Raw genomic sequence first — 12864 nt, 5'->3', positions numbered from 1 at the left:
AAAGTAGCTGATTCCTGTAGTGTAACAGACGAGTTTCCGTATGAAACCCTGATATTTCGAAAGAGATTGTCCGTTTTGTACACAAAGTGCATCCAGTTTTTACCATAACCCTCTCAACTTTTTAGCACATGCTATTTTTGGGTGAAATGATGATACCATGCCAACTTTCAACCTTTTCAGAGTTCATCTGTAGTGCTTTTCAATTTCAGGGTCATTTAGCTCAAAAAATCAGTAAATGCATGAAAAATAACAAATGACGTCAGAAAGGGTTGAAAATTGATGATGTGGCTTTGAGTGGTGCATTTTGAACACACAAAGAGTCTGGAGTTCAAATAAGTTCAAAAAATTGAAAATTGATGTAGTGCTTTTCAATTTCATGGTCATTTAGCTCAAATAATGAACTAATATAAAAAAGAATGAATTAGAAAACTTTTATGAAACTCTAATAGCAAAAATAATAAACTAAAATTTATGCAACTAAAATTATCAAAGTATTTTCTATTCAAAACATTAAAAGCAAAGAGAATTTTCATAAAGAACTTTTTTTTAGAAGCTTTAATGGCAAAAAGAATTATCATAAAGATTTCTTTTGTTAGAAACTAAAATAACAAAAACTATTTTTGAATATAATGATAAAACACAGTAATATTAAACAGCAGGAAAATGAATCACTCCAAAATCTATTTTTATAGTAAAGTTAATCACAAACTAGTGATTCACACAAATTTTAAATAATTCAAATTTAAACTATTTAAATTGTAAAATTAATGGCACTAACAGAAAGTTTATTATTTTTATTACTTAAAACCAAAAAGATTAACTGAAAAACTAGTAAGTATTTTGCTGTAAGTAGAAACAAAATAAAATAAATAAAACAAAGAAGAAAGCAAAAAACTGGAAAAAAAATTAAAAAAAAGTGCCAACTACTGGGCCACCACGACCTGCATACGACTAGAAACCCGCTAGTGGGGCCAGGATGCAGGCCCGCAGTAGGCCCAATAGGCCCACAGGCACAGAGAGTGGATTTAGGCCCGTAAGCATGTAGTAGAGAGGAGCTCGAAGTGGTCGGCTCGGCAGGGCTTATAAACCACTCCGAGCCCCTCTCGGCTAGCGAGGTGGGACTAAACATCGCACCGCACCGTGCCAGTTCCAGCACACGACCTTTGGTCCCGGTTGGTGGCACCAACCGGGACTAATGGGTTGCATTGGTACCGGTTCTTATAACCAACCGGGACGAATGCCTCCAATTTTCCCGGTTGGTGGCACCAACCGGGACCAAAGGTCTCTGTTTCCCGCCTTTTGGGTTGCTGAAAAGAGACCTTCGGTCGCGGTTGGTAGCACCAACCGGGACTAAAGGTTGCATTCCCGGTTGGTGCCACGAACCGGGACCAATGCTTCATGCATATATAGCAAACACTTAGAAAATTTCACTTTTCATCTAGCAGTTGCCCCCGACGACGGCGCGCGCGAACCTCCTCAACGCCGCTAGGCTGTCGGACGCCGTCGCCCCCGCCCAGGAGCCCACGCCGACGCCGTCCGCCGCCCGCGCCATTGTCGTCTGCCGCCCACGCCGTCGCCGTCGCCCGTGCCCCTGCCCCCGCACGCCGTACGTCGCCGTCGCCCGTGCCCCTGTCCCCGCACGCCGTCGCCGTCGCCCGCCCCCGCCGACGCCCTCGCCGCCCCCGCCGACGCCCTAGCTGCCCCCGTCGTCGTCCTCGCCGGCCGGCCCCGCTGTGAGCCGCCGCCGCCCCGACTCTCTTTTTTTCATTTTTTTCATATATGTATTTTTTCCATGTATATATACTAGTAATTATGTATAGTCACGCAGATTATTATGTATAGTCACGCAGTACTAAATTATTAAATTACAGAGTAACAATTTTCTATATGAAGAATGCATTAGGAAAAACCTTTACTTTTTGACTAAATTTTCTATTTGAACATTTCTTTAAAAAAACCAAGCAATACTACTTTATTTGAACATTCTCTGATTTAGGTTAGTGCATTAGATGTTACGTTTGTGTGCATTTTAGATTAATTGAATTAGATGTTTTTTAGTAAGTGTTTAATAGAATTCGTTAGAAAACTAATATAACTAGCTAGTTAAACTAGTTTATTTTTAGTAAGTACTACTTTATTTTGTTTATATAATTAAGTGCTTAGTAGCTGAACTAGTTGATTTAATAAAAACTATTTTATTTTACTATAGAAGTAGTTTATTTTTAGTAAGTACTACTTTATTTTATTTATAGTAAGTGCTTAGTAGTTGAACTAGTTGATTTAATAAAACTACTTTATTTTACTATAGAAGTACTTTATTTTTAGTAAGAAAATTAATAGAACTAGTTTATTTTTTTAGTTAAAGCAATTATTCCCGCATCGACGTCACGATGCCTATCCCGCATCCTCGTCGTCGACTCGGCGGAGGAGGCCTGCTTGATCAGAGGGGCCATATCCGGGACTGTGCTTTGCCGGGCTGGTATTGGGAGGTGCTACCTTCCGGGGGGCGTAGCTTGGTGAGGAGCCAGCCCGTCGTTGACCCGAACCTTGTTTGGTGACGGTCGCATGGGCCAGTGATGGTGCCGAGGCTTCCGGACACCGCGGAGGTGGTACGTCACCGTGTCAGCGAGGAGGACGAGCACGTCCGTCGCTACATGGTTGCGTTGGAGGGTAGGTTCTCCAATAACTGGGGGGTTCTTCAGGGATCTCACTGTAGCTATGATCCTGTGATGGTTCCTTCTCTTTGGGTGTCCACCGCCCGCGCCGACACCCGTCGGGCGCTACGGTTCCAGCTGTATTAGCGATGCTATATGTATGATACTATTCAAGGTGTATTAGTGATAATATTCGACGATGTACGGACGCAAGAGATGATGTAGTTTTGCTTATTGAATGCATGCTAATTTGAATACTAATTTATTTTACGATTTGGTTTTTCTTATTGAATGCTCAAATTGGAAAACTACTGCCTACTTTGAATGCTAAAATTAGAGAGCACTATGCAAGGCGTATGCATTTGATTAGTTGATAGCTTATAGGGTTTTTGTTTTTGCAGAAATCTAGGAGCCACCTCCATCATCCCCGCCGTCGTCCCCGTCACCGACCCCCCTCCGACCTCGAGGTGAGACCAGCCAAATCTCCATGTCAATATGAGTCCTATAAGATATTTTGAAATGTTTTTGCTCATATTTTCAACCATTGAAATGTAATGGCCATCAAGTTTGAATGCTCATATGATGTAGATAAAAACATGTATATTTCCGTTCCGGCAAATTTCAGGCGCTCGATATGTCCTTTTTTTAGAAAGATAATTAAATGATATTTCGGGTCGACTTTAAGTCTATCGAGTCTCCACCATATATGAGAGGACGAAGAATCCCGACTGTTGTCGTGAGGGTAGCTTCTCCTTCGTTCCCGTGTGCTAGACAATTCGGTGTAATGCACTCGGGAACGAAAGGAGGAGCTACCATCACCGACGGTCGCAAATGTCAGAGAGGAATCAGTGAGGGAGAGTCTCCACCATATATATATGAGAGGATGAAGAATCCCAACTGTTGTCGTGGGGGTAGCTTCTCCTTCGTTCCCGTGTGCTAGACAATTTGGTGTAATGCACTCGGGAACGAAAGGAGGAGCTACCATCACCGACGGTCGAATATATACACCACGTGAGCTGAGAGTTTTCAAGAAAAGACTCGACAGACCGATAGTCAACCCGTGATGAATAATAATGTTCTAATTTAGTTTTTGTAGTACATATATTTAATTTTACAAGTTTAATCTTTGAATTATGAACATAGGAAATGTCGTACTCGGACGACGAAAGTCTCCCGGGGGAGTGCTCCTGGTGCAACGACGACCGAGGTCTGTGCGACAGGTTCCTTCACCTGGACGAAGATCGGCGCTTCAGAATTAAGCTCCGGGAGACCTTCGATGTTGAAACGGTACGCAACGTCGACAAGTGTTTTTTCATAATTAAGCACGACTTCAACTATTTCAACGTGTAATTTTCATCTTTTACAATTCGACTAGCTTATCACATGCCATGCAAGACGTTATGTCTTGAAGAGGATGGGTTTTGAAGACCATGAAAGTTTCGAAACAAAGAAAATTAACCTAAGGACCCATCATGGTATGGATTTTGAAGTAAATCTGTATAATTCTCAGAGCGTAACCCATTTTGGTTGCCCAAATTGGGAAGCACTTTGCAAGATGTATGGTTTTTATGAGGATATGCTTGTCACCATGGATCTTGGTGATCCTGACATCGAGCAAGACAATATGGACATTTCGGTCCTTGTTGATACGCTTCCAATTCTACCGCTATGTGAGTTTCTCAAACATAGTTATTAGCTAATTTATATTGTTTATTTGAAAATTGTTGACAACTTATTTCCATTGACAGCTTATTTTCATTCTTCAAACAATGTGCGGAAGATGGTAGACAAAACCCACTACACCGATGGCTCCGAATTAACTTATCAGGAGAAAAATCATCTGATCGCATTTTGTACTGACCTTGAGAATTACAATACCTATTATGATACTCCTCCAAATTATGGTCTATACGTGCCACTAGTGCACGTGTTGAACCATGGTAACTTCTATGGAGATACCCTGGTAAGATTTTTTACTATTACGACATCCGTGCATCTTTTGCATACTTCTAAAACTAGTACATCATTGCTAACTACGAAGTTATTACTATGTTTTTAACACAGAATCCCGATGGATTGTGTGCCTCATTTGATGTATTAGAATGGTCGCCTTGATGTTTCGAACATACAGCCAGGTCATCCTACGAATCTCACCTGTCCATACCGGATTTCTAAAACCGGTGAACACATGCTAATCAAAGAATGGAAAAAAATGTATGGACAGTCATAAGGAGGTTCTTGGAAGCAAAAGGAAACGAAGCGCAAGAATTGGAGACAGGATGATCTCTATTCTCCATAATGGAGAGTCGGGGCCTATATTGTTTTATGCTATTTTACCTTAAAGAGGGTATTTAGGTCCTACCTAATACTGATGATCAAGTGCTAAGAACAATTATATTGGGTTGGTTCGATGACTATGAGGATGATGATCATATGACTTGTTATTAATAACGAGTAGAAGTTGTATGATGATGATTAGTAGGACTTGTTATTATGATGATGCATGATGTGAGCATGAAGAGTAATTATATATCGGTGGGTGAAATGAACATGGATTGGATTGAAGTGAAGGAAACATGTGTTGCATGTCGAAAGTAGTACTAATCCAAACTTGATCAAGTTAGGATTAGTATTACTTTCGACATGCACCACATGTTGCCTTCACTTCAATGTAAGCCATGTTTACGCATAGCAGTAGCGTTGGTAAACCAAGCACGGAGATAAGAGAGGACACTTCTCTCTATTAGCTAGCTAACACCCTAAATTAACCCCCCAAAACCCCCTAAACCACCCCCTTTCAAAAAAACAAAAACCTCAACTCCTGCCAGCTGCTGACGCGTGGATGCCTTTTGGTCCCGGTTGGTGCTACCAACCGGGACCAAAGGCCCTCCTGCCTGGGCTCACCGCAGCGGCCACGTGGAGGCCCATCTGTCCCAGTTGGTGTAAGAATCGGGACTAAATGTTTAGGGCTTTAGTACCAACCCTTTAGTCCAGGTTCCCCAACCGGGACAAATGGGCCTGATGAACCGGGACATATGTGTTGGAAATATGCCCTAGAGGCAATAATAAATGGTTATTATTATATTTCCTTGTTCATGATAATTGTCTATTGTTCATGCTATAATTGTGTTCCGGAAATCGTAATACATGTGTGAATACATGGACCACAACGTGTCCCTAGTAAGCCTCTAGTTGACTAGCTCGTTGATCAACAGATAGTCATGGTTTCCTGACTATGGACATTGGATGTCATTGATAACGGGATCACATCATTAGGAGAATGATGTGATGGACAAGACCCAATCCTAAGCATAGCACAAAGATCGTGTAGTTCGTTTGCTAGAGCTTTTCCAATGTCAAGTATCATTTCCTTAGACCATGAGATCGTGCAACTCCCGGATGCCGTAGGAGTGCTTTGGGTGTGCCAAACGTCACAACGTAACTGGGTGACTATAAAGGTGCACTACGGGTATCTCCGAAAGTGTCTGTTGGGTTGGCACGGATTGAGACTGGGATTTGTCACTCCGTATGACGGAGAGGTATCTCTGGGCCCACTCGGTAATGCATCATCATAATGAGCTCAATGTGACTAAGGAGTTAGCCACGGGATCATGCATTACGGTACGAGTAAAGTGACTTGCCGGTAACGAGATTGAACAAGGTATTGGGATACCGACGATCGAATCTCGGGCAAGTAACGTACCGATTGACAAAGGGAATTGTATACGGGATTGATTGAATCCTCGACATCGTGGTTCATCCGATGAGATCATCGTGGAACATGTGGGAGCCAACATGGGTATCCAGATCCCGCTGTTGGTTATTGACCGGAGAGGCGTCTCGGTCATGTCTGCATGTCTCCCGAACCCGTAGGGTCTACACACTTAAGGTTCGGTGACGCTAGGGTTGTAGAGATATTAGTATGTGGAAACCCGAAAGTTGTTCGGAGTCCCGGATGAGATCCCAGACGTCACGAGGAGTTCCGAAATGGTCCGGAGGTGAAGAATTATATATAGGAAGTCCAGTTTCGGCCACCGGGAAAGTTTCGGGGGTTATCGGTATTGTACTGGGACCACCGGAAGGGTCCCGGGGGTCCATCGGGTGGGGCCACCTATCCCGGAGGGCCCCATGGGCTGAAGTGGGGAGGGAAACCAGCCACTGGTGGGCTGGTGCGCCCCCCATGGGCCTCCCTTGCGCCTAGGGTTGGAAACCCTGGGGGTGGGGGGCACCCCACTTGGCTTGGGGGGCAAGCCACCCCCCTTGGCCGGCGCCCCCCCCCCCTCAGATGGGATCTCCAGGGGGGCCGGCGCCCCCCCAGGGCCCCTATAAATAGTGGGGGGAGGGAGGGCTGCTGTACCCTAGCCCCTGGCGCCTCCCTCTCCCTCCCGTGACACCTCTCTCTCCCGCTTGCGCTTGGCGAAGCCCTGCCGGGATCCCCGCTACTTCCACCACCACGCCGTCGTGCTGCTGGATCTCCATCAACCTCTCCTTCCCCCTTGCTGGATCAAGAAGGAGGAGACGTCGCTGCTCCGTACGTGTGTTGAACGCGGAGGTGCCGTCCGTTCGGCGCTCGGTCATCGGTGATTTGGATCACGACGAGTACGACTCCATCAACCCCGTTCACTTGAACGCTTCTGCTCGCGATCTACAAGGGTATGTAGATGCACTCCTTTCCCCTCGTTGCTAGTAAACTCCATAGATGGATCTTGGTGATGCGTAGAAAATTTAAAAATTCTGCAACGATCCCCAACAGTGGTATTAGAGCCAGGCCTATGCGTAGTTACTATGCACGAGTAGAACACAAAGCAGTTGTGGGCGTAGATGTTGTCAATTTTTCTTTCCACTACTAGTCTTATCTTGTTTCGGCGGTATTTTGGGATGAAGCGGCCCGGACCGACCTTACACGTACGCTTACGTGAGACAGGTTCCACCGACTGACATGCACTATTTGCATAAGGTGGCTAGCGGGTGTCTGTCTCTCCCACTTTAGTCGGAACGGATTCGATGAAAAGGGTCCTTATGAAGGGTAAGTAGAAATTGGCATATCACGTTGTGGTTTTACGTAGGTAAGAAACGTTCTTGCTAGAAACCTATAGAAGCCACGTAAAAACTTGCAACAACAATTAGAGGACGTCTAACTTGTTTTTGCAGCATGTGCCTTGTGATGTGATATGGCCAAAAGGATGTGATGAATGAGATATATGTGATGTATGAGATTGATCATATTCTTGTAATAGGAATCACGACTTGCATGTCGATGAGTATGACAACCGGCAGGAGCCATAGGAGTTGTCTTTATTTTTTGTATGACCTGCGTGTCATTGAATAACGCCATGTAAATTACTTTACTTTATTGCTAAACGCGTTAGCCATAGAAGTAGAAGTAATCGTTGGCGTGACAACTTCATGAAGACACGATGATGGAGATCATGATGATGGAGATCATGGTGTCATGCCGGTGACGAAGATGATCATGGCGCCCCGAAGATGGAGATCAAAGGAGCAAAATGATATTGGCCATATCATGTCACTATTTGATTACATGTGATGTTTATCATGTTTTGCATCTTATTTGCTTAGAACGACGGTAGTAAGTAAGATGATCCCTTATAATAATTTCAAGAAAGTGTTCCCCCTAACTGTGCACCGTTGCGAAGGTTCGTTGTTTCGAAGCACCACGTGATGATCGGGTGTGATAGATTCTAACGTTCGCATACAACGGGTGTTGACGAGCCTAGCATGTACAGACATGGCCTCGGAACACACGCAATACACTTAGGTTGACTTGACGAGCCTAGCATGTACAGACATGGCCTCGGAACACGGAAGACCGAAAGGTCGAGCATGAGTCGTATAGAAGATACGATCAACATGGAGATGTTTACCGATCTTGACTAGTCCGTCTCACGTGATGATCGGACACGGGCTAGTTAACTCGGATCATGTTTCACTTAGATGACTAGAGGGATGTCTATCTGAGTGGGAGTTCATTGAATAATTTGATTAGATGAACTTAATTATCATGAACTTAGTCTAAAATCTTTACAATATGTCTTGTAGATCAAATGGCCCACGTTGTCCTCAACTTCAACGCGTTCCTAGACAAAACCAAGCTGAAAGATGATGGCAGCAACTATACGGACTGGGTCCGGAACCTGAGGATCATCCTCATAGCTGCCAAGTAAGATTATGTCTTAGAAGCACCGCTAGGTGAAGCACCCATCCCAGAGAACCAAGACGTTATGAACGCTTGGCAATCACGTGTTGATGATTACTCCCTCGTTCAGTGCGGCATGCTTTACAGCTTAGAACCGGGGCTCCAAAAGCGTTTTGAGAAACATGGAGCATATGAGATGTTCGAAGAGCTGAAAATGGTTTTCCAAGCTCATGCCCAGGTCGAGAGATGTGAAGTCTCCGACAAGTTCTTCAGTTGTAAAATGGAGGAAAATAGTTCTGTCAGTGAACACATACTCAGAATGTCTGGGTTACACAACCTCTTGTCTCAGCTGGGAGTGAATCTCCCGGATGACGCGGTCATTGACAGAATCCTTCAGTCGCTTCCACCAAGCTACAAGAGCTTTGTGATGAACTTCAATATGCAGGGGATGGAAAAGACCATTCCTGAGATATATTCAATGCTGAAATCAGCGGAGGTGGAGATCAGAAAAGAACATCAAGTGTTGATGGTGAATAAAACCACTAAGTTCAAGAAGGGCAAGGGTAAGAAGAACTTCAAGAAGGACGTCAAGGGAGTTGCCGCGCCCGGTAAGCCAGTTACTGGGAAGAAGTCGAAGAATGGACCCAAGCCTGAGACAGAGTGCTTTTATTGCAAGGGAAGTGGTCACTGGAAGCGGAACTGCCCCAAATACTTAGCGGACAAGAAGGCCGGCAACACCAAAGGTATATGTGATATACATGTAATTGATGTGTACCTTACCAGTACTCGTAGTAGCTCCTGGGTATTTGATACCGGTGCGGTTGCTCATATTTGTAACTCAAAACAGGAACTACGGAATAAACGGAGACTGGCGAAGGACGAGGTGACGATGCGCGTCGGGAATGGTTCCAAGGTCGATGTGATCGCCGTCGGCACGATACCTCTGCATCCACCCACGGGATTAGTTTTAAACCTCAGTAATTGTTATTTAGTGCCAGCTTTGAGCATGAACATTGTATCAGGATCTCGTTTAATTCGAGATGGCTACTCATTTAAATTCGAGAATAATGGTTGTTCTATTTATTTGAGAGATATGTTTTATGGTCATGCCCCGCTGGTCATTGGTTTATTCTTGATGAATCTCGAACGTGATGTTACACATGTTCATAGTGTGAATACCAAAAGATGTAAAGTTGATAACGATAGTCCCACATATCTGTGGCACTGCCGCCTTGGTCACATTGGTGTCAAGCGCATGAAGAAGCTCCATGCAGATGGACTTTTGGAGTCTCTTGATTACGAATCATTTGACACGTGCGAACCATGCCTCATGGGTAAGATGACCAAGACTCCGTTCTCCGGAACAATGGAGCGAGCAACCAACTTATTGGAAATCATACATACCGATGTGTGCGGTCCAATGAGTGTTGAGGCTCGCGGAGGATATCGTTATGTTCTCACTCTCACTGATGATTTAAGTAGATATGGGTATGTCTACCTAATGAAACACAAGTCTGAAACCTTTGAAAAGTTCAAGGAATTTCAGAGTGAAGTTGAGAATCAACGTGACAGGAAAATAAAATTCTTACGATCAGATCGTGGTGGAGAATATTTAAGTCACGAATTTGGTACACACTTAAGGAAATGTGGAATAGTTTCACAACTCACGCCGCCTGGAACACCTCAGAGAAATGGTGTGTCCGAACGTCGTAATCGCACTCTATTGGATATGGTGCGATCTATGATGTCTCTTACCGATTTACCGCTCTCATTTTGGGGCTATGCTTTAGAGACTGCCGCATTCACTTTAAATAGGGCTCCGTCAAAATCCGTTGAGACGACACCGTATGAATTATGGTTTGGGAAGAAACCTAACTTGTCGTTTCTAAAAGTTTGGGGATGCGACGCTTATGTCAAGAAACTTCAACCTAAAAAGCTCGAACCCAAGTCGGAGAAATGCGTCTTCATAGGATACCCTAAGGAAACTATTGGGTATACCTTCTACCTCAGATTCGAAGGAAGATCTTCGTTGCCAAGAACGGGTCCTTTATGTAGAAGGAGTTTCTCTCGAAAGAATTGAGTGGGAGGAAAGTGGAACTTGATGAGGTGATAGTCACCCCTTCCGTACCGGAAAGTAGCGCAGCGCGGGAAGATGTTCCTGTGGTGCCTACACCGACTGGGGAAGAAGTTAATGATGATGATCATGAAGCTTCGGATCAAGTTGCCACTGAACTTCGTAGGTGCACAAGGACACGTTCCGCACCAGAGTGGTACGGCAACCCTGTCCTGGAAATCATGTTGTTAGACAACGGTGAACCTTCAAACTATGAAGAAGCGATGGTGGGCCCGGATTCCGACAAATGGCTAGAAGCCATGAAATCCGAGATAGGATCCGTTTATGAAAACGAAGTATGGACTTTGACTGACTTGCCCGATGATCGGCGAGCCATAGAAAATAAATGGATCTTTAAGAAGAAGACGGACGCGGATTGTAATGTGACCATCTACAAAGCTCGACTTGTCGCTAAGGGTTATTGACAAGTTCAAGGGGTTGACTACGATGAGACTTTCTCACCCGTAGCGAAGCTGAAGTCCGTCCGAATCATGTTAGCAATTGCCGCATACTAAAATTATGAAATATGGCAGATGGACGTCAAAACGGCATTCCTTAACGGCTTCCTTAAGGAAGAGTTGTATATGATGCAGCCGGAAGGTTTTGTCGATCCTAAGAATGCTAACAAAGTATTCAAGCTCCAGCGCTCAATCTATGGGCTGGTGCAAGCATCTCGGAGTTGGAACATTCGCTTTGATGAGATGATCAAAGCGTTTGGGTTTACACAGACTTATGGAGAAGCCTGTCTTTACAAGAAAGTGAGTGGGAGCTCTGTAGCATTTCTCATATTATATGTGGATGACATACTATTGATGGGAAATGATATAGAATTCTTGGAAAGTATAAAGGCCTATTTGAAAGTGTTTTTCAATGAAGGACCTTGGAGAAGCTGCTTATATATTAGGCATCAAGATCTATAGAGATAGATCGAGACGCCTCATTGGTCTTTCACAGAGTACATACCTTGACAAGATATTGAAGAAGTTCAATATGGATCAGTCCAAGAAGGGGTTCTTGCCTGTATTGCAAGGTGTGCAATTGAGCACGGCTCAATGCCCGACCACGGCAGAAGATAGAGAAAAGATGAGTGTCATCCCCTATGCCTCGGGCATAGGGTCTATTATGTATGCCATGCTGTGTACCAGACCTGATGTAAACCTTGCCGTAAGTTTGGTAGGAAGGTACCAAAGTAATCCCGGCATGGAATACTGGACAGCGGTCAAGAATATCCTGAAGTACCTGAAGAGAACTAAGGATATGTTTCTCGTTTATGGAGGTGACGAAGAGCTCGTCGTAAAGGGTTACGTCGACGCTAGCTTCGACACAGATCTGGATGACTCGAAGTCACAAACCGGATACGTGTATATTTTGAATGGAGGAGCAGTAAGCTGGTGAAGTTGCAAGCAAAGCGTCGTGGCGGGATCTACATGTGAAGCGGAGTACATGGCAGCCTCGGAGGCAGCACAGGAAGCAGTCTGGATGAAGGAATTCATTACCGACCTAGGGGTGATTCCCAATGCGTCGGGCCCAATGACTCTCTTCTGTGACAACACTGGAGCTATTGCCCTTGCCAAGGAGCCCAGGTTTCACAGGAAGACCAGGCATATCAAGCGTCGCTTCAACTCCATTCGTGAAAGTGTTCAAAATGGAGACATAGATATTTGTAAAGTACATACGGACATGAATGTAGGAGATCCGTTGACTAAACCTCTACCTAAAGCAAAACATGATCAACACCAGGACGCAATGGGTGTTCGATTCATCACAATGTAACTAGATTATTGACTCTAGTGCAAGTGGGAGACTGTTGGAAATATGCCCTAAAGGCAATAATAAATGGTTATTATTATATTTCTTTGTTCATGATAATCGTCTATTGTTCATGCTATAATTGTATTGTCCGGAAATCGTAATACATGTGTGAATGCATAGACCACAAC

This window comes from Triticum aestivum, chromosome 1D, assembly GCF_018294505.1.
Source record: "Triticum aestivum cultivar Chinese Spring chromosome 1D, IWGSC CS RefSeq v2.1, whole genome shotgun sequence".
NCBI lineage: Eukaryota > Viridiplantae > Streptophyta > Magnoliopsida > Poales > Poaceae > Triticum > Triticum aestivum.
Note: the sequence above shows the minus strand (reverse complement) of the source record.